Below are 18,364 nucleotides of genomic sequence, written 5' to 3'. Positions count from 1 at the left end.
TATCAGATGCCGCCCACGAGGAGGACAGGTCTTTCCCAGCTGGGAGCAGGCGGCACTGGCATCAGAGAGCAGGCGTGGGGTGTAAATCTCACCCTCCTCCTGGGCACCAAATGTGTACTCTGCTCAGCGCTGGGAAAGGCCGTGTCAAAAGAGCTCAAGTTACCACACAGGGCAAAGGCAGGAAGAGGCCAGGGGAGCCTTCGGGACAAGCACAGCAACAAAACAGCAAACACAAGTGGCTCCTGAACCCATGAGAAAGCAAGAGATTCAGAATACAGCAATGAGGTGCCACTCCCTCTACAAAGCCTGGGAAATTTGAAATGCAGTGCTGAGCGCTGGGAAGGCCTTCAGGAGGCGGCCCACAGGCACTGCCGAGCATCAGGGCAGCTTCTCTGGGAAGCTCTTTGCAAAACTTATCAACAGCCTTTAAGACATTTATGCCCAGCCAGGCAAAGTGGCTCACGCCTATAATCCCAGCACTTTGTAGGGCTGAGACAGGCAGATCATTTGATGTCAGAAGTTCAAAACCACCCCGGCCAACATGCTGAAACCCTGTCTCTACTAAAAGTACAAAAATTAGCCTGGCATGGTAGTGGGCGCCTGTAGTCCCAGCTACTTGGGAGGCTGAGGCAGGAGAGTTGCCTAAGCCTGGGAGGCGGAGGTTGCAGTGAGCCGAGATCATGCCATTGCATTCCAGCCTGGGTGACAGAGCGAGACTCCATCTCAAAAAAAAAAAAAAAAAAAAAAAAGCCGGGCGCGGTAGCTCACGCCTGTAATGCCAACACTTTGGGAGACTAAGGGGTGGATCACGAGGTCAGGAGATCAAGACCATTCTGGCTAACACGGTGAAACCCCATCTCTACTAAAAAATACAAAAAAGTTAGCCGGCTGTGGTGGTGGGTGCCTGTAGTCCCAGCTACTCAGGAGGCTGAGGCAGGAGAATGGCGTGAACCCGGGAGGTGAAGCTTGCAGTGAGCCACGACTGTGCCACTGCACTCCAGCCTGGGTGACAGAGCAAGACTCCATCTCAAAAAAAAAAAAAAAAAAAGATATTTATGCCCCTGGGCCCAGTCATTACTATTCCAGAAATCCAACCCCAGGAAATATTCCAAAATGGCAACGAAGATATACACAGAAAGATGTTCAAAACAGCATTATTTACAACAGCAAATCATGAGAAGCGATTTAAAGATTTCACACCCTGGCTCCCACAGACATTATGTAACCATTAACAATAACGTGTTTGCACAGGTTTTGATGACATGGGAAATGCCTGTGATGTAATGTGAAGCCAAGAAGATTTAATGGTAAACAACATGATCTCATGAAGTTTTTTTAAAGCAATGGCAACAACTGTAGGACTGTTCGCATGCCACCCTCCTCACTCCCACGTGTTATGGGATTGCTGTAGAGTTGTGTTTTCCTCCTTCTTTATGCTTTTCTATATTTCCATATGGAAAATTTCCATATTTTCTCCATTGGGGATGCATTATTTATAATTAGAAAAAAAAAAGAAATATACAGAAGGGACAGGAAGAGCTCCGCAGGAAAAGGCAAAGGGAGCTCCCGCTACACCAACTCTTCGGGTGGGAGGACTTGGCAATGTGTCTCCCGGGAGCCTAGCACCCTCTCCCTCCTCACCTGCTGGCCTGCCTATAGGTGAGCAGCCTCACAGCTGGCAGCAGCCCACTGGCACTGAGATTCTCAAACCTCCAGGGCAGTTTCAAGCTTTTTCTGGGGGGCCCCAGTTCTTTGCTCCCACCTGGGTGGGTTTACCCTGCAACCACAGGGGCACTCACCCATGGTTTGTGGGTAAACAGGTCATTTTTATTGCTCTCCTCCCCTCTCCCCACCACACTCGCTCCCCACTGCCTTTTCCAGGCAAAGAAAGAGATTTCCTCAGAAGATATGCCAAAGGCCGGTCACCTCCAGAGCCTCTGGAAGGCTGCACCCTGCCTCACAGCGTGGCCACCAAGTGTCTCTTGAGCTCAGGCAGGAAAATGATGGAGTGCTGACACATCACCGGCCGCCTCGGCGGCCCCTCTCACGCACATTCTTGCATTGGATCCTCATTTTTTCGTGGTGGGTAAAGGATTCCTTAGCAGTCCCACTCCACCAAGAGCCGGAGGCTGTGGGCAGTGGGGGACACAGAAATGCCTCTGTGAGTCCTTGTGTCCCTCAGAGGGAAGCAAAAGCAGGCCTAGACTTGAGGCCAAGAGGACTGTCCCCGGGTACGGGAGCTCTTCGGGTGGCAGCGTGCCAGGCAGATGTTTATGGAAGGGAAAAGGTCAGGGCTCTCTGGCTGAAGTCAGAGCAGGGAAAAGTGGAGCAGAGAGCAGCCTCCTGTGGGGCACAGCCCAGGGCAGGCCCGCAGTCCACTGGCTGGGGGCTCCCCCACTCCATGGTCTGGGCACCTCTGAGGCCGCAGCTTTCGTATCCGTAAAACGGGGTTCAGCCGCCCCACCCTAAGCAGGTCATCCTGGGTGTCGACTGAGACAGTGCAGCCGAACGAAGCGCCATGCCTGGGTGATAAACTTCAGCTGCTGTCACTATCTTCCCAACTCCCTCCCCTCCCAGATGAACGGAGGGCCAGGGAGGAAGCGCCCGGCCCCACACAGCTGGAAGGCCCACACACTCGCGCCCTCCCACTCGCACCACGACGCAGCTCCATGCTGACCTCCCCACAGGCACCTGTGCCAGGCCGTCCTGGTCTGAAGGCAGCACGGGGAGCCCACCCACCAAGCCAGGCTGACCACACACCCAATGCTTAGCAGAGTTCACTGAATAGGGGAGCCAGCGGGTGCGATGCCCACACACACTCGGAGCAAACACACAGGCCCGAGGACACCGCATGCTTTTGCCAGTGCAGAAACCTGCCCCCAACATTCCTCTGCAAAGGAAGACCCACCCCAGACAAAAGTAGTTAGGAGTGTCAGGTATTGCAGAGATGGGGGCACCTGTCCCAGAGCACTCACCCTGCACCGGCCTTCAGTGCGCAGAGGAGGGTGTCTGAGGAGCTACGGCCAGCTGCTCTTCTGCCTGAGGCCACTGGCCCAGAATACAAAGTTTCTCAACATGAGGCTGCTTGAGGCCTGGGCTGCTATCAGGGGAAGGGGCACCAGTGAGCCTAGCGGCAGTGAACCTGAGGTCTAGAGGCTGGCATGGGCCACCGGCTGCAGGGAGGCGAGAGGTCGGGTCATGCAGAGAGGAGCTGATCCACAGCCCACAGCCTGCTCCCTCGGCCCCCCAGAGACCCGGCAAGATGATGAGGGAGGAGGTCTGAGGCAGGAGGCAGCCGGAGAGGGGAGGGCAGGTTTCTGTGGTGGACTTGGGATGTGCTGCCGAGTGAGGCGACAGACATGGAAATGGTGGCCAGCAGGCAGCGTGGGGCCGGGAAAGGCTGTCAGGAGCTGCTTGTGAATGACGGAGGGTGAGGGCTGCTCTGCTCCTCAGAACCTGTGCATGGCCCTGGAGCTGAGCTCACCGCTGTGGTCACACAAGACCCCTGCCACCAACCTGTCTCTCCCTGACCCTCACACAATGCCAGGTACGGATGGGGCCCCACAGACACGGATGTCTGTTGATGAACTGAACCACCACTGCATTCCCAGGGTGCCTGCACCCTTCCTAGAACTTGGTTAACTCAGTTTTTCCAAATGGCACTGCCTTCCCAGCTCTGAAACCCAGGCCTTTCCAGAATCAGCAATGGCTGGGAGAAACTGCACTGTAAGATGGGCATGGCCACCTCACACTGTCCTCTCTCCGGGAAGCAGGGTCTTCAAGATTGTGGTGGAATAAGCTGACTCTGGGTGTGCTGAGTTTGAGGGGTCTGGGATGGTTCAAAGGGAGGAGTTGGGTGGGCAGACTCCCCCTGCTCCCCAATACCAGACCATTCCCCAAAGCTGAAGGGAGCAGGGGCCTCTGCACAGCACTTGGGGTATAGAGGAAGGAACCCCTGCAGTTGGAGATACCTATGGAGACTCAAGGAAGTGGCAGCAGAGGGTGGGAGACGACCTTCCTGAGAGCCCCCAGAAGCCTTGCCTCTGCCATTAATGACACTCCCGGTCCTCAGGCTGTACGAAACCAAGCCCAGACACTCTGGAGTATGCCAACCTCTCACCTCACCAGCCTGCAGCCCTTCTGGCTGGCACTATTCCAGGCACTTCCTGCCATCTTCACAGCAGGGCACAGAATAGGTGATGGCCAGGCACAGGGAGCAGGGAGCAGCAACGGCTGGAGCCAGGCTCCCTCTGCGGTCCCATGCTGTGCCCTGCTTTTGGGTATTTGGTTGGTGGATGGCAATCAAGAAGTCCTCAAGGTTGTCAAGTTTGGCGGAGAAGCTTCCCTGGAAATGCAGAGGGCTTTACTAACAGAACCCACAGAGCCATTTCCTGCTCCCTAGAGCTGAGCCGCAACTCTTCAAGGGAGGCTGCTAGAGCCCCAGGTGTGAGGGGCATTCTGGGATGCTGCCAGGGCCAGCAACCAGCTCAGGTTACAGTTACACGCCTCAGGGGATGCCACTGTCTTGCTTGCTGCTGGTGATACACACAAGCAAAGCTCTCCCTTTCTGACCTCAGAAACGGGGAAACAGTAGTGAGTGAGTGAGAGCAAACCAACCACCATCACCCAAAGATCCTTCACCCTGCTTTCCTCTCCCGAGAGCTGACAGCCCAGGGACCCATTTGCTATTTTCTGCAAATGCCAGCTGACAGATCCCTTTTCTTGGCCTCGGGTTGTGCATAAGAGACCAGGAAAGAAGACAGCTTTGACTGTCACTTGGGACGTGTAAATAACTCCTTGCAAGCAAGAATGAGCCACAGTGAAGCCAGTAGTGTGTGGGGCACCTGCTTCCTCCCCTGCTGCCTCTCGGGTGACTCCACAGCTTCCATTTCCCTCCCAGCTTCAGCTTCAGATCAATAACTCAGCATTCCTCTTCCAGAAGGGGGTCAGGAAGGCACCTACGACAACCTGCAGGCTGAGGCAGGGCAAGGGCCTGGCTGTCACCTGCCCCGCTCCTGATAAGAGCTGCCGCTTCCACAGCACACAACACGTACACACCGAGCTCTACCTGCGTGCCCGGCCGGTGCCAGCGGAGGGGGGCACAGTGGTGGGCAGTGACCCCAGCAGAGCCTTGCTCCTTGCCAGGCATGAGCCACTGTGGCTCTTCACGCAGACTCACTCAGTAACCCTCACAGCCCCTGATCACCTCCCTGTACAGGTAAGGAACCAGGTGCAGTGGGATTAAGTGACACACCCAGGCCACCAGCAGAGCCGGCCTGGAGCCTGCTTCGTATGCCCCCCTCCAGAGCAGGAGCTCGGACCACAGAGTGGGCTTACGGACTCTTCACCCAACTAAAGGAGTAAGCCACAGCGTTCATCAAGAATACAGTGTGACAGGCACTTGGAAACCAAAATACCAAAACCAAAAACCCCACTTCTGATAAAACTGTCTGTCACTGGCCTGGCCTTCAGCGGGGCCACCAGTGGCACTCAGAGTTTCCCACCGAGAGCTGACGAACAATGCCGGCAGTCACATGTCCCAGATAAGCCAAAGCAGTTTCAATTTGTCTAATAAATCATCAAAATGTCCCTGAAATCCCACTACTTCAGACCTGAACTACATCTCCCAGGATGCCTCTTGCAACCAGAAGGAGCACAGAATCCTGCTGTCAGGCTGTCATCGCCCAAGTTTTGCTCCAGACAACGTGGCCCCAGTGCTGAGCAGCCTTGCTGGGGACCAGGGCAGGGCACCACCTAACAGCTGCTGCAGCTGAGGCCCCGCATCGCTTCATCCTACATATTCCTGTCCTCACAGCGTCTCCCGCAGCCTCAGAGGGCAGCAGTAGGCGAGAGGCCGCAGAGGAAGGGAAAGGCCAGGCCCTGCTTCAGGGGCGGGTGGCCGGCAAGTTGGTTCTGAAAGCCCAACAGAGCGCCTGGGTCCCTCAGCAAATCCTCAGAGGTGTGCCGGAGAGCAGCGGAGGGGAGAGAAGAAAGGAGTGTGGTTCAGAAAGAGGCCCCAGGAACCTCCGAACCAACAAAGCTCTACACATCTACTTCCTATGGGCCCAGCTGCCCCCAGCACCAGCACCCGCACCAGGCTGTGCCCCCACCCCCAGCCGGGCTCTGCAGCTGCCAGCGAAAGCAGGTCAGAACCAGAAAGAACGAGCTCTTGGCAGAGCACTCGGGGCTGCGGCGGTGGCAGCTCTGACGGATGGGGCCGCTCTCCCCAGGCGGCTCTGCTCTAAATGTGTCCGATGGGGCCCAGGGCTGGCAGCCAAGAGGGACAGATGAAAGGACAACTCCACCTGGCTCTCAGGGCTGCCACAGCCGATATCAAAGCACCCAAGAGAGGACAGACTAAGGCTGAGATTTCTGGGCAGGGGGGCGGGAGGACGCTGGAAACAACGCATGTGACAGAAGACAGGAGACACACAATACCAAAGACAGAAACAGACACAGCACGGGCACTCGCTGAGGCTCAGCTGGCCGGGCTCTGGGCCCCCAGGAGCACCGGCTGCTCCGAGTGGCACTGCCGCGATGAACAGCTGTGAACAGCGCCAGCAGGGCTCCTCATCGCCCTGGCAACCCTCTATTCAAAGGAGCAGCTGAGGGGGAAAGGGTGGCACCGAGGCGACTGGCGCCATGGTCTCGGGACTTGTGGACTGGGGGACAAAGGGGGCCTCAGAGAAAGCAGAGTGAGGGGGTCCCGAGGGCCTGCCGAGGGCCTGCGGTGAGGTGGCTGCTCCATTCCAGCCTCATTGGAAAGCAGTGAGAATTTCAGGGCCAACACTGCCCCCTGGCGCACGAGGAGCCAGCTTCCCGCCGACCCCGCAGCACGGGGCGTGGGCAGAGCTCACATGGGAAGGTCACTTGTCCCCATTCCTCCACATCCTGTACGAGTAGCCTCAGGAATGCCTTCCCCATATTCCCCGGGCAGCCACCTCCCTCAGCTCGGTCCTTGTCCGTGCCCCACCCATTGTCCTGCTCAGGGGGGCTCTCCATGAGGTCTCCATGACGTCTGTGTCCTCAGCAAAGAGCATTTAATGTTACAAAGATTTGTTGACCCATCTTGTCTCCCTCAATAGACACTGTGAGGGCCCTGGGCACAGGATCCCTGGTCTCTTTTGTCCCCACATCTCCCTAGCACTCTGCACAGTGCCTAAGACCAGAATTAAATAAAAGTTTGCGGGAATGGGTCAGTGAACAAATACTTCAGGTTACGATGAGGTTGCAGTGTGGCATGAGGCTGCTAAGATTCACCATGAGGCGTGGTGGCTCATGCCTATAATCTCAGCATTCTGAGAGGCCAAGGCGGGGGTATCACTTGAGTCCAGGAGTTGAAGACCAGCTTGGGCAATATATTGAGATCCTGTCTCTGCAAACTATTTAAAAAAAAAATTTTTTTTTAAATTAGCTGGGTGTGGCCTGGCACGTGGCTCACGCTTGTAATCCCAGCACTTTGGGAGGCTGAGACGGGCGGATCACGAGGTCAGGAGATCAAGACCATCCTGGCTAACCCGGTGAAACTCCGTCTCTACTAAAAAAAATACAAAAGAACCCAGAAAGTTGAGGATGCAGTGAGCCATGATGGTGCCAGTGCACTCCAGCCTGTGCAACAGAGCAAGACCCTGTCTCAAAAAATAATTAATTAGTTTTAAAAAATATTTACCTAGAAATATTACGGAGCATTTAGACAAAGATTAGTAAGGCTTGGCCCCTCCTGGGAACAGTACACACATGCTAGTGGGACACACAAGTGTCCATACATATCGATTAGAGCCCAGAGTGCTGTTGACAGGACAGAGAGAAGGTCCGAAGGACAAGGTCAGCAAAAAGCACCTCCCAGACCGCTGCAGAGCACGTCTGTGCCCCCCACAGCTATATGAGGAAACCTTGATCATGGACTTCCAGCTTCCATAACTGTGATAAATGAATGTCTGTTGTTTAAAAGCCACCCAGCCTGTGGTATTTTGTCACTGCAGCCCAAAAGCACTCAAGACGCAGCCTGGGAATGGGAACCAGGGAAGCTGAGTTTCAGGGCTGAGAGGGGTGACAGAGGCTAGGGGCACCAAAGACTCAATTCTAAACAGGACTGGACAATCTTTACAGGGAGGAAGATGCCAGGACCCAGCAGACACTTGCAGGTGGCCCAGGACGTTTCCTGACCCTCTTCAGGCCACCTCACCCCGCTGGAGAGCTACACAGGATCTGCTCCCCACTCAATCCCCCTCGTTCCAAGATGACAGGACACGAATGCTGGCCAGATTAGAGAGGGCCTCCTGGAGGCCTCGGGGACTTCGGGACCTGTCAAGCTCAGGACAAGCGGGTGTCACCTGGCCTTAGAGGTCGAATTGTGTCCCCCACCAAAAAAGATACATTGAAGTCCTAACGCTTAGCACCTAGGTCAGAATGTGACCTTATTTGGACCGGGCGCAGTGGCTCACGCCTGTAATCCCAGCACTTTGGGAGGCCGAGGTGGGCTGATCACCTGAGGTCAGGAGTTCAAGACTAGCCTGGCCAACATGGTGAAACCCATCTCTACCAAAAATTACAAAAAATTAACCAGGTGTAGTGGTGGGTGCCTATAATCCCAGCTACTTGGGAAGCTGAGGCAGGAGAATTGCTTGAACCCGGGAGGCAGAGATTGCAGTGAGCCAAAATAGCGCCATTGCATTCCAGCCTGGGCAACAGTGAGTCTCTGTCTAAAAAAAAAAAAAAAAGTGACGTGACCTTATTTGGAAATAGGGTTCTTTACCAGGGTAATCAAGTGAAAATAAAGTCATTAGGGTGGCCTTAATCCAATATGCTTGGTGTCCTTATAAAAAGGGGGAAATTTGGACACAGACACACACAGAAGGAAAATGTGAAGACACAGGAGATGATGGCCACGTGACTGGAGTGAGGCATCTACAAGCCAGGGAAGGCCAAGGACTGCCGACAAACACCAGAAGCTGGCAGTGGCCAGGCAGGACCCTGCCATCCGAGAGAGCACAGCCCTGCTCACACCTTGATTTGGGGCTCTTGGCCTCCAGATATGAGACAACAAGTCTCCGTTGTTTTCACCCAGCTTTTGGCACTCTGTGATGGCAGCTGTAGGAATCTAATACCCTAATGCCAGGGGCTGGAGAAGTGCAATGATGGTAAAAAATACCCCCTTCTCTCATCCACTCATCCTGATGCAGGCCACGGCACTGGTTTTCAGAGCATGTCGCTATTTGGGACTGTGATCAGCTGGCTGGGGCAGGCTGACTGAGAGGCAGCAGAGATGAGAAGTGAAAGGTGATAAGGCGAACCATGCCTGTGTGGAGAGCCGGGCAGTTAGCAGGACAGCCTGAAGGAAAGACTCCAGAGGGAAAAGAGGGGAGGGAGGGCGGCAGGCGGAGGAGGGGAGGAGGTCCAGGTGCTGGGGCGGCTGGAGCAAAGGCAGATAAGGCAGGAAGCAAACAGCCTGGTGTGTCCCGCTGAGGCAGGGAGTGCATGCAGGGAGAGGAGCCCAAGGGCGGCGCCCGAGACTCAGTCCAGAGCTAGTGAGCCCCACCAGCAGCTTGGGCGGTGTCCTCAATGTTGGGATGCTATGGAAATACCAGGCAGCAGGGAGACGGATTTGCAACTGAGGGGACCACTCTGGCAGCTCTGGGGAAGCTGGATTTGAGAAGACGAGAAGTAGAAGACGTTCTACTAGACGCTAGGAAGACGTTCTGATGTGGGCAAGAGACAATGAGGACCTGAACCAGGGTGGTGGGAGTAGGAAGAGGGGACTGTGACAGGAAATACTTAGGAGGTGGCATCAACAGCACCCATTAGACAGGAGGCAGAGAGGCAGCAAGGAAGGGTGACCCTGGGTTTTAAGGTGAACGATGGCAACACTGAATTAAAGAATGTGAAGCCAGTGTGGGTAGAAACAGTGACTCAGCTTTGAACCTGAAGCGTATCCGGCTGGAAAGGACAGACAGCTAGACGGTGAGTCTCCTGTGTAAAGAGTTCTGAGCTGCAGAAACCTGGGAGTCATCCCAGCCCGCTCCCGAGACGAAGGCAGGAAGGCACGCTGCTAAGATGTGCTGGTGCCACAGTGCACACCCCTGGCTTCAGAACCTAGGGTCCCGCCTTTGACCACTGTGCCACAGCGCCTTTCCCAAGATGCAAAGCTCCAGCCACAGCCATCAGGGCTGGCCCAGGTGGCAATGTCACATGGCTCTCGGGGAATGAGTGGCAGGTCCTCTCGGCTCCACAGAGTGCTTACTGGGCTCTTTTCCAGGCAGCGAACTGGAAGCTTCCTTTCCAGGAAACCAGAAGTCCTGCAGCTACTGGCATGCAGTGGGCTCCCCAGGGAGCCCGGTCTCATCTCCCAGCGAGAGGATCAGGAGCCACCAAGCTCCACCCCAACCCAGACTTGCCAATGGGTGTTGGTGTCTCATTTTTCAATGTGAACGGTCAGTGAACCACCACCAGATATTTGAGGAAATGACCAAAAAATTCACCAAAACAAATCCGGATTTTTTTAAAAACAGGAACGCTGAGGAGAAAAGTAATATAGAGAATAGATACTCAGAAAAACTATAATTAATCTCCTCAGAGAAACAAGAAAAGCCATTGCATCCATTAAGTAAGAGGCGGCAGCTATTTTGAAAAGGCAACAAGAAAGAGCTCTAGGAATTAAAAATAGAGTTGCAAAATTTTTAAACATAATAAATAGAAGAATTAGAAGACAGTTTGGGACATTACCCAGAAAGACTAACATATGGAAAATAGGAGAAAAGATAAGAAAATAAGAGACTCAGTCCAGCGAGTCCAGCATCCAGCTGCCTGGGACTACGGAAGGGGAGATGAGAGAGCCAGGGGCGGGGGATCCTGCTGGAAAGTCTCCTGGGACTGAAGGATGCGCATCCACGTGGAGGTCTCGGAGCGCCTGGAGTGATGCCAGAAGTCCCGGCCCGAAAAAAAGGTCAGAGGGGTCTCACAACCTTCTTGTATTAGTTCCCTGTGGCTACGGTAACGAATTACCACAAACCTGGTGGCTTAAGACAACAGAAACATATTCTCTTTCAGTTTGGGAGGCCAGAAATCCACCATCAGTTTCACGAGCTAAACCCAAGTGGGGGCAGGGCTGCATCCCTCCGAGGGCCTCGGAGGAATCCCTCCCGAGCCTTTTCCGGCCTCTGTGGCTGCGGGGCTCCTTTGCTTGTGGCCACATCACTCCCCTCTCTGGCTCTATCTCCATATCACCTTCTCCTCAGCATAGGTCTCTGTCCTCTAAGGACACTTGTGATGGCATTCAGGGCCCACCTGGGTGATCCGGGGTCACCTCCCCAGGTCAGAATCCTTCATCACATCTGCAAAAGCCCTTTGTCCTTCTAAGGTAACAACTAGGATTAGGACCTGGGTACCTCTGGGGGCCATCTCCAGCCTACCACACTTCTGAAGACCAAGGGTCACACACAACTGTCTTCAGCAGTGGCATGGAGCCAGAAGCTTCTGGAGTAACGTCCTCCAATTTTGGAGGGAAAACGCTTCCCAAGTTGCAGTCCTCTATCCAGTTAGACTACTAATCCAGTGGGGGTGAAATACCACTCTTTTGAGACATGCCAGGCCTTGGGAGCTGTGCCACCTACGTGCCAGTTTGCCTAAGAAGCTCAGGGATGGGCACTAACAAAACAAAGGAGTAAATAAACCAAGAAGAAGGAACGCAAGGGATCCAGGCACCTGGGCAGCCAGCACAGAGGAGGCAAACGGAACTCCCAAGGTGACGGGGAGGGAGGCCCAGGTCGCTTGCTGTCTGCAGGCCTGGAGACCCCCCAGGCACCTGGGCAGCAGCTCCTGGGGATGTGGCCTTAAATAAACAAACAAAAAGGCAGATTACCCGGTGTCTCTGAAAGAATGAAGAGGAGATGGCAATGTACAACTTGTCTAGGGATGAACATCAACTCCAGGAAAATGAAAAGTTAATGTTACCATAGTAGACACTCTGTATTTTCAGATGTGAATATTAACTTAATGCTAACAATGTAAAATCTTGGCCGGGCATGGTGGCTCACGTCTGTAATCCCAGCAGTCTGGGAGGCCGAGGTGGGCATATCACCTGAGGTCAGGAGTTCGAGACCAGCCTGACCACAACATGGTGAAACCCGTCTCTACTAAAAATACAAAAATTAGCTGGGCGTGGGGGTGCATGCCTGTAATCCCAGCTACTCAGGACGCTGAGGCAGGAGAATCGCTTGAACCCAGGAGGCGGAGGTTGCTGTGAGCCAAGATCGCGACACCGCATTCCAGCCTGGGCGACAGAGTGAGACTCCGTCTCGAAAAACAAAACAAAACAAAAATGCAAAATCTGAAAATGTACTTAAAAGTGGTTCTATATAACCATGCAGGGTGAAGGGAGGGAAAGCGGGTACATGTGTGGGGCAGGGTTTGAGGTGGGGAGGGCAGTAAAAGTGAGCTCAACCTTTCATCAAAGGAGACCACTAAACAGAGTGATGACGTTGGGAACAGGAGTCACAGGGCAGCCTCTGGGAGGCACTCATGGGGAGGGCAGTGGGACGGGGTGGCAGGAGCAAATGAGCCTCAGGGCACAATCTGACTTTCAGAAGTGTCCACATGTATTATTATTATTATTATTATTTATTTTATTTTTTTTTTTTTTGAGAGAGTCTCACTCTGTCACCCAGGCTGGAGTGCAGTAGCGTGATCTCGGCTCACTGCAATCTCCGCCTCCCAGGTTCAAGCAAATCTCCCGCCTCAGCCTCCCAAGTAGCTGGGATTACAGGTACCTGCCACCGCGTTCGGCTAGTATTTTTGTATTTTTAGTAGAGATGGGGGTTTCACTATGTTGGCGAGGTTGGTCTCCAACTCCTGACCTCAAGTGATCTGCCTACCTTGGCCTCCCAAAGTGCTAGGATTACAGGCATGAGCTATCGTGCCCAGCCTCACATGTATTATTTTGATAAAAATAAAAGTTAACAAAACAGAAAACCACACTCTGCAAACAGCTACAGTTCCTTTGTGGTTCTTCCTAATCCCATTCCGGGTCCTTTTCTCCTTTTCTCCCAGGGGGCCCACAATGCAGACTTACTGCTTCCCCTTTGTTAATTTCACCTGCGTATTTGTGGGCCCATAACCATATGTTTTAATTTCTTTCATAAATGATACAATCATTTTAACTTGCTTTTTTTACCCAATATATATTTGAAATCTCTCCAAGTTGATACAATAGACCTACCTCACGCATGACTACACAATGTTGTATTAGACATATCGTAATTTGTCCATGCCGAATGAGGGACTGCTACTGCCTGAATGGTTGTGTCCCCACGAAACTCCTATGTTGAAACCCTAACCAATGTGGCAGTGTCAGAAGGTGGGGCCTCAGGGAGAAGATTAGGGGCTGGGCGCAGAGCCTTCCTGTATGGGATTAGAACCCTCACAGAAGAGATCAGACAACTCTGTTTCCCCTTCGCCCATGAGAACACAGGGATCTATGAACCAGGCAGTGGGCTCTCACCAGACACCGAATCTGCTGACACTTGATATTGCACTTGCCGATCTTTGGAACTGTGATAAATGCATTTCTGCTGTTTAACGAACCTATGGTATTGTGTTACAGCAGCCCAGACTAAGGCAGCGACAAATAGATTGTTTCCATTTTTTTGTTTGTTTTGTTTTTTTTTTCTTGAGATGGAGTTTCGCTCTTGTTGCCCAGGCTGGAGTGCAATGGCGCGATCTCGGCTCACTGCAACCTCTGCCTCCTGGGCTCAAGTGATTCTCCTGCCTCAGCCTCCCGAGTAGCTGGGATTACAGGCGTGCACCATCCCACCCAGCTAATTTTGTATTTTTGTAGAGATGGGGTTTCTCCATGTTGGTCAGGCTGATCTCGAACTCCACTCCCAACCTCAGGTGATCCACCTGCCTCAGTCTCCCAAAGTACTGGGATTACAGGCATGAGTCACCTCCCCCGGCAGTTGTTTCCAATTTTTAGCAATTAAGAACTGTATTGTACAGGCTGGCAAAATGATCATTGTTGAAGTTGGGCGACAGGTACATGGAGTTCATTATACTATTTGCTCTATTTTTGTGTATATTTAAAAGCAGTCAGTCAATTAAAAGTGTTAAAAAATGAATAACCTTGACCCCATACAGAAAATGTGCAAAAATTTCTCTAGGACATATACCTAGAATTGGAATTGCTGCATCAGACAATAGGCACGGGTTTTTTTTTTGTTTGTTTGTTTGTTGTTTGTTTTTGTTTTCGGAGTCTCGCTCTGTCGCCCAAGCTTGAGCACAGTGGCGCAATCTCGGCTCACTGCAACCTCCGCCTCCTGGGTTCAAGTGATTCTCCTGCCTCAGCCTCCTGAGTAGCTGGGATTACAGGCATGGACCACCATGCCCGGCTATTTTTTTTTTTTTGTATTTTTAGTACAGACAGGGTTTCACCATGTTGGCCAGGCTGGTCTTGACCTCCTGACTTCAGGTGATCTGCCCACCTCGGCCTTCCAAAGTGCTGGGATTATAGGCATGAGCCATTGCGCAAGTTTGTTTTTTTGTTTTGTTTTGTTTTGTTTTGTTTTGTTGCCCAGGCTGGAGTGCAATGGTGCGATCTCAGCTCACCACAACCTCCGCCTCCCGGGTTCAAGCCATTCTCCAGACTCAGCCTCCCAAGTAGCTGGGATTACAGGCATGCGCCACCACGCCTGGCGACTTTTGTATTTTTAGTAGAGACGGGGTTTCACCATGTTGGTCAGGCTGTTGGCAAACTTCCAACCTCAAGTGATCTGCCCACCTCGGCCTCCCAAAGTGCTGGGATTATAGGCGTGAGCCACCGCACCTGGCCAATAGGCAAGTTTTTAATATCAATATTGCCAAATAAGTCTCCAAGGTAGTTATCCTAATAATTTACACAGCCACTAGAAATACAACAGAATGTCTATTTCCCCACATCTGTACCAACTCTTATATTGTTAGACTTTGATTTCTGTCAACCTTGTAAGTATAAAATGGTATCATTTTACTTTTCAGTTCCCTGATTATTCCTGAAGTTGGCTATTTTCTTATGATTGTGGACATATTTTTAGGTTTTTCCTTTTGTGAATTGCCTGTTCACATCATTTGCCCACTTTTCTGCTGGAATAAATCTTTATGTATTCTAGGCACAAATCCATTCTCTATTATACCCATGGCAGACACCTGGGAGGATGTTTAGCAAGTTATAGGAAGAGGAAGGGGAAGGAGTTGAGAGGGAATGACAACTTGAAAAAGGAAGGGTGAGAATAAAAGGTGGGGTGAGTCCGGGAACAAGGCTGCGAGGCTCAGGTGAAAGACTGGCCTTGAACTAGAGGAATAACACTTCCTCTCAGAACAGAGAGACTAGGAGTTCCGGGACAGTCTCAGTTGTAAAACAGCCAGTGCTTGGCCACAGGTGTCACCCAATGCACTGACTCAGCCAGGGCCTGGGATGACTAAGAGCTTTTTCACTGTAACTCATCGAGGCTGACAAGCACAGACATCACATTCCAGAAGGCACAACCAAAAGGGCAAAGCAACAGTCCAGGCAGGTCAGCCTGTATAGACAAGACTTCCTACTGACATCCAAAGTACTCATTTGCCACAGCTGCTCTGAGGATGGGAATAATGAGTGCAAGCTGCACCAGGGATGAGAGAGATTGAAATTTAAGAAGAATGTCTGACCAGCCTGATCAGCAAAAGATACGGATAAGAAAAAGCAGTGCCATTTCCCTCTGAGGGAGTTGTATAAGAATTCAGTCTTCTGAATCAAGAGATTCTTCTGGAATGGCAACATGTTAGACTGAGTCTATAAGAGGTTTCATGAATTTCTGCTGTGATTAGCTAACCTTGGAGAAGAGACACGCAGCAGTTTTCAGTCTGTATTTTGGCATGTTCCTACATAACGCTCTTCTAACATTCTTTCTTTAGAGGAAAAAAGCAAAAGTTAGAAACATTTGGGGTTTAGATATTAAGGATGTTTTTATTTAAAATATACCATGAATCAGAGATTTTGAGCCCTCAGGGGGCCTGGCCAGGGAAAAAAGAGCAGCAAGGGTATTGCTTCAACCTCCTCCCATCCCCCTGACTCTTCCCAAGTAAGACAAGGCTATGGGGCCAAGCGCTGAGAGATGAACAAATTTACTTTTTTTTTTTTTTGGAGACAGGGTCTTGCTCTGTCGCCCAGGCTAGATTGCAGTGGCATGATCAGAGCTCACTGCAGCCTCGACCTCCCAGGCTCAAGTGATCCTCCCACCTCAGCCTCTCTAGTAGCTCAGCTAATTTTTTAATTTTTTTGTAGAGATGGGGATCTCACTATGTTGTCCAGGCTTGTCTCAAACTATGGGCTCAAGTGTTCCTCCTGCCTCAGCCTCCCAAAGTGCTGGGATTGCAAGCATGAGCCCCCACACTTGCCAGACTTAGCAAATTAACACGCAAAGCACTCAGTTAAAATCTGAATTTCAGATAAACAGCAAAAAAGTTTAAGTATATCCCATACAACATTCGGGGCATACTTCTAGTACAAAATTATCTGTTGCTTATTTGAAATTGCAATTGAACTGGCATCCTGTATTTCATCTGGTGACCCTAAGGAGCCAGCAGCATTGAGGCCCTGACTGGGCCTTAGGAGAAAAGAAACATGAAGAGAATCCCAGACGTTGCTGTAACAGGGCAGGGGAAACGGCTGCGCCCCAGGGCCCAAACTTCCTGGGTTCACATCAGGCTTCCACCGACTCTGGGTAAGTCGCTTAACCTTTGGGCTTCAATTTCCTCAGCAAAATCAGAGATAACCAGCCGGGCATGGTGGCTTATGTCTGTAATCCCAGCACTTTGGGAGGCCAAGGTGGGAGGATTGCTTGATGCCAGGAGTTCAAGAACAGCCTGGATAACACAGTGAGACCCCATTTCTACAAAAAGTTTAAAAATTATCCAGGCATGATGGTGCATGCCTGTGTAACACCTACTATAACAGCTACTCGGGTGTTGAGGTGGGAGCATCGTTTGAGTCCAGGAGGTCGAGGCTACAGTGAACTATGATCACGCCACTGTATCCATCCTGGGTAATAGAACGAGACCTTATCTCAAAAATAAAATAAAATCAGAGATAACAAAAATAATTGCCTCATAGGGTTATTACAAAGATAAAATGAGTTGATGCATGTGAAGTTCTTAGAATAGTGCCTCACACATAAGCAGCCTTTATTATAAATGTTGGCTTTGGTCGGGCACAGTGGCTCATGCCTGTAGTCCCAGCACTTTGGGAGGCCAAGGTGGGTGGATCATGAGGTCAGGAGTTTGAGACTAGCCTGGCTAAGATGGTGAAACCCCGTCTCTACTAAAAATACAAAAACATTAGCCGGGCACTCGCATAATCCCAGCTACTCAGGAGGCTGAGGCAGGAGAATCGCTTGAACCCGGGAGGCAGAGGTTGCAGTGAGCCAAGATGACACCACTGCATTCTAGCCTGGGTGACAGAGCAAGACTCCATCTAAAAAAAAAAAAAAAAAAAGTTAGCTTTTAGTATTAACTGTGAGTGTTTAGTATTTATGTTGGATCTGCTGATGATGATGTGGGGGTGTGTGGAGGGGAGGCAGAGAAGGAAGAATTAGAAGGCAACAGAAGCCCAGGTTGAAGGGCTGGGGCTGCTGCAATGGAGATACCTTGTTTGCTAAGATGCTACTTGGCAGCACAACTCAACCCTGACAGACCCTTAGAACAAGTCAGACGACCTGAAAGATGAGGTTCTGCTGTCCAGCCGCACCATGTCAGCGAGAACCCAGACTGTGACCCCAGGGCATGGCTCACCTCCACGGGCTTGCCTGACTCCAGCTCTGTGCTGTGACATCACGTTGGTAGCCCGACACGGGCCACAGTGGGCATATTTATGCCACAGAAATTGGTAAACACTACAATCGAGGCCCTTTCCTCACTTCCCTAAGAACCACCCCTGACAGAGCAGCAGGTGGCACGCATATCCCAGAAGGGACCGGAGACAGGGAGTGAGGGGAGCAAAGTAGACGGAGTCCCTTCTCCACTCTCCCTTTTGCCTACGGAACCCAAATAAATAAGCCTTTTTTCTTTTTTATGGGCCTGGTGTCAAGTGCTAAATTTGATTGAAACATGAGGATGAGCTAAGGAAGACAGCGAACAGGCACTCGATCAGTGTCCTAAGGTAGTTCCAATGGCATTCTGCAATATGAATTAATCCATGAGGGTATCAATATAAAACTTCTTTTGAGAATCTCATTTAACAACTGGAAAATTATTCTTTTGTCTTCTAAGGGACTGATTTCCTTACTCCTGCTCTCAACACCTTCTTTCTCTCTCTCCATCAACACAGGCACTTGGAGGTTGAGGCGTGGGGGTGTAAAAT

General features: G+C 51.6%; 1 protein-coding gene across 7 annotated transcripts in view; it reads right to left on the bottom strand.

Moving 5' to 3' along the window:
* PC (pyruvate carboxylase) overlaps nt 1-18,364 on the bottom strand; it is a 109,134-nt gene that overhangs the window by 28,892 nt on the left and 61,878 nt on the right. Inside the window, exons 1-2 of one of the 7 annotated variants that reach the window (XM_050756582.1) lie at nt 2,976-3,202; nt 1,927-2,129 (exon numbers count right to left, since the gene is read on the bottom strand). The exons of 5 other annotated variants lie outside the window; for them this stretch is intronic. The gene's annotated coding sequence lies outside the window, so the exon portion shown is untranslated. Of the gene's footprint in view, nt 1-1,926; nt 2,130-2,975; nt 3,203-18,364 lie in introns of those variants that run through there. One more of the 7 variants, XM_050756580.1, reaches the window with a different exon arrangement.

Source organism: Macaca thibetana, chromosome 14, assembly GCF_024542745.1.
Source record: "Macaca thibetana thibetana isolate TM-01 chromosome 14, ASM2454274v1, whole genome shotgun sequence".
NCBI lineage: Eukaryota > Metazoa > Chordata > Mammalia > Primates > Cercopithecidae > Macaca > Macaca thibetana.
Note: the sequence above shows the minus strand (reverse complement) of the source record. Positions and strands in the feature narration are given on the sequence as shown.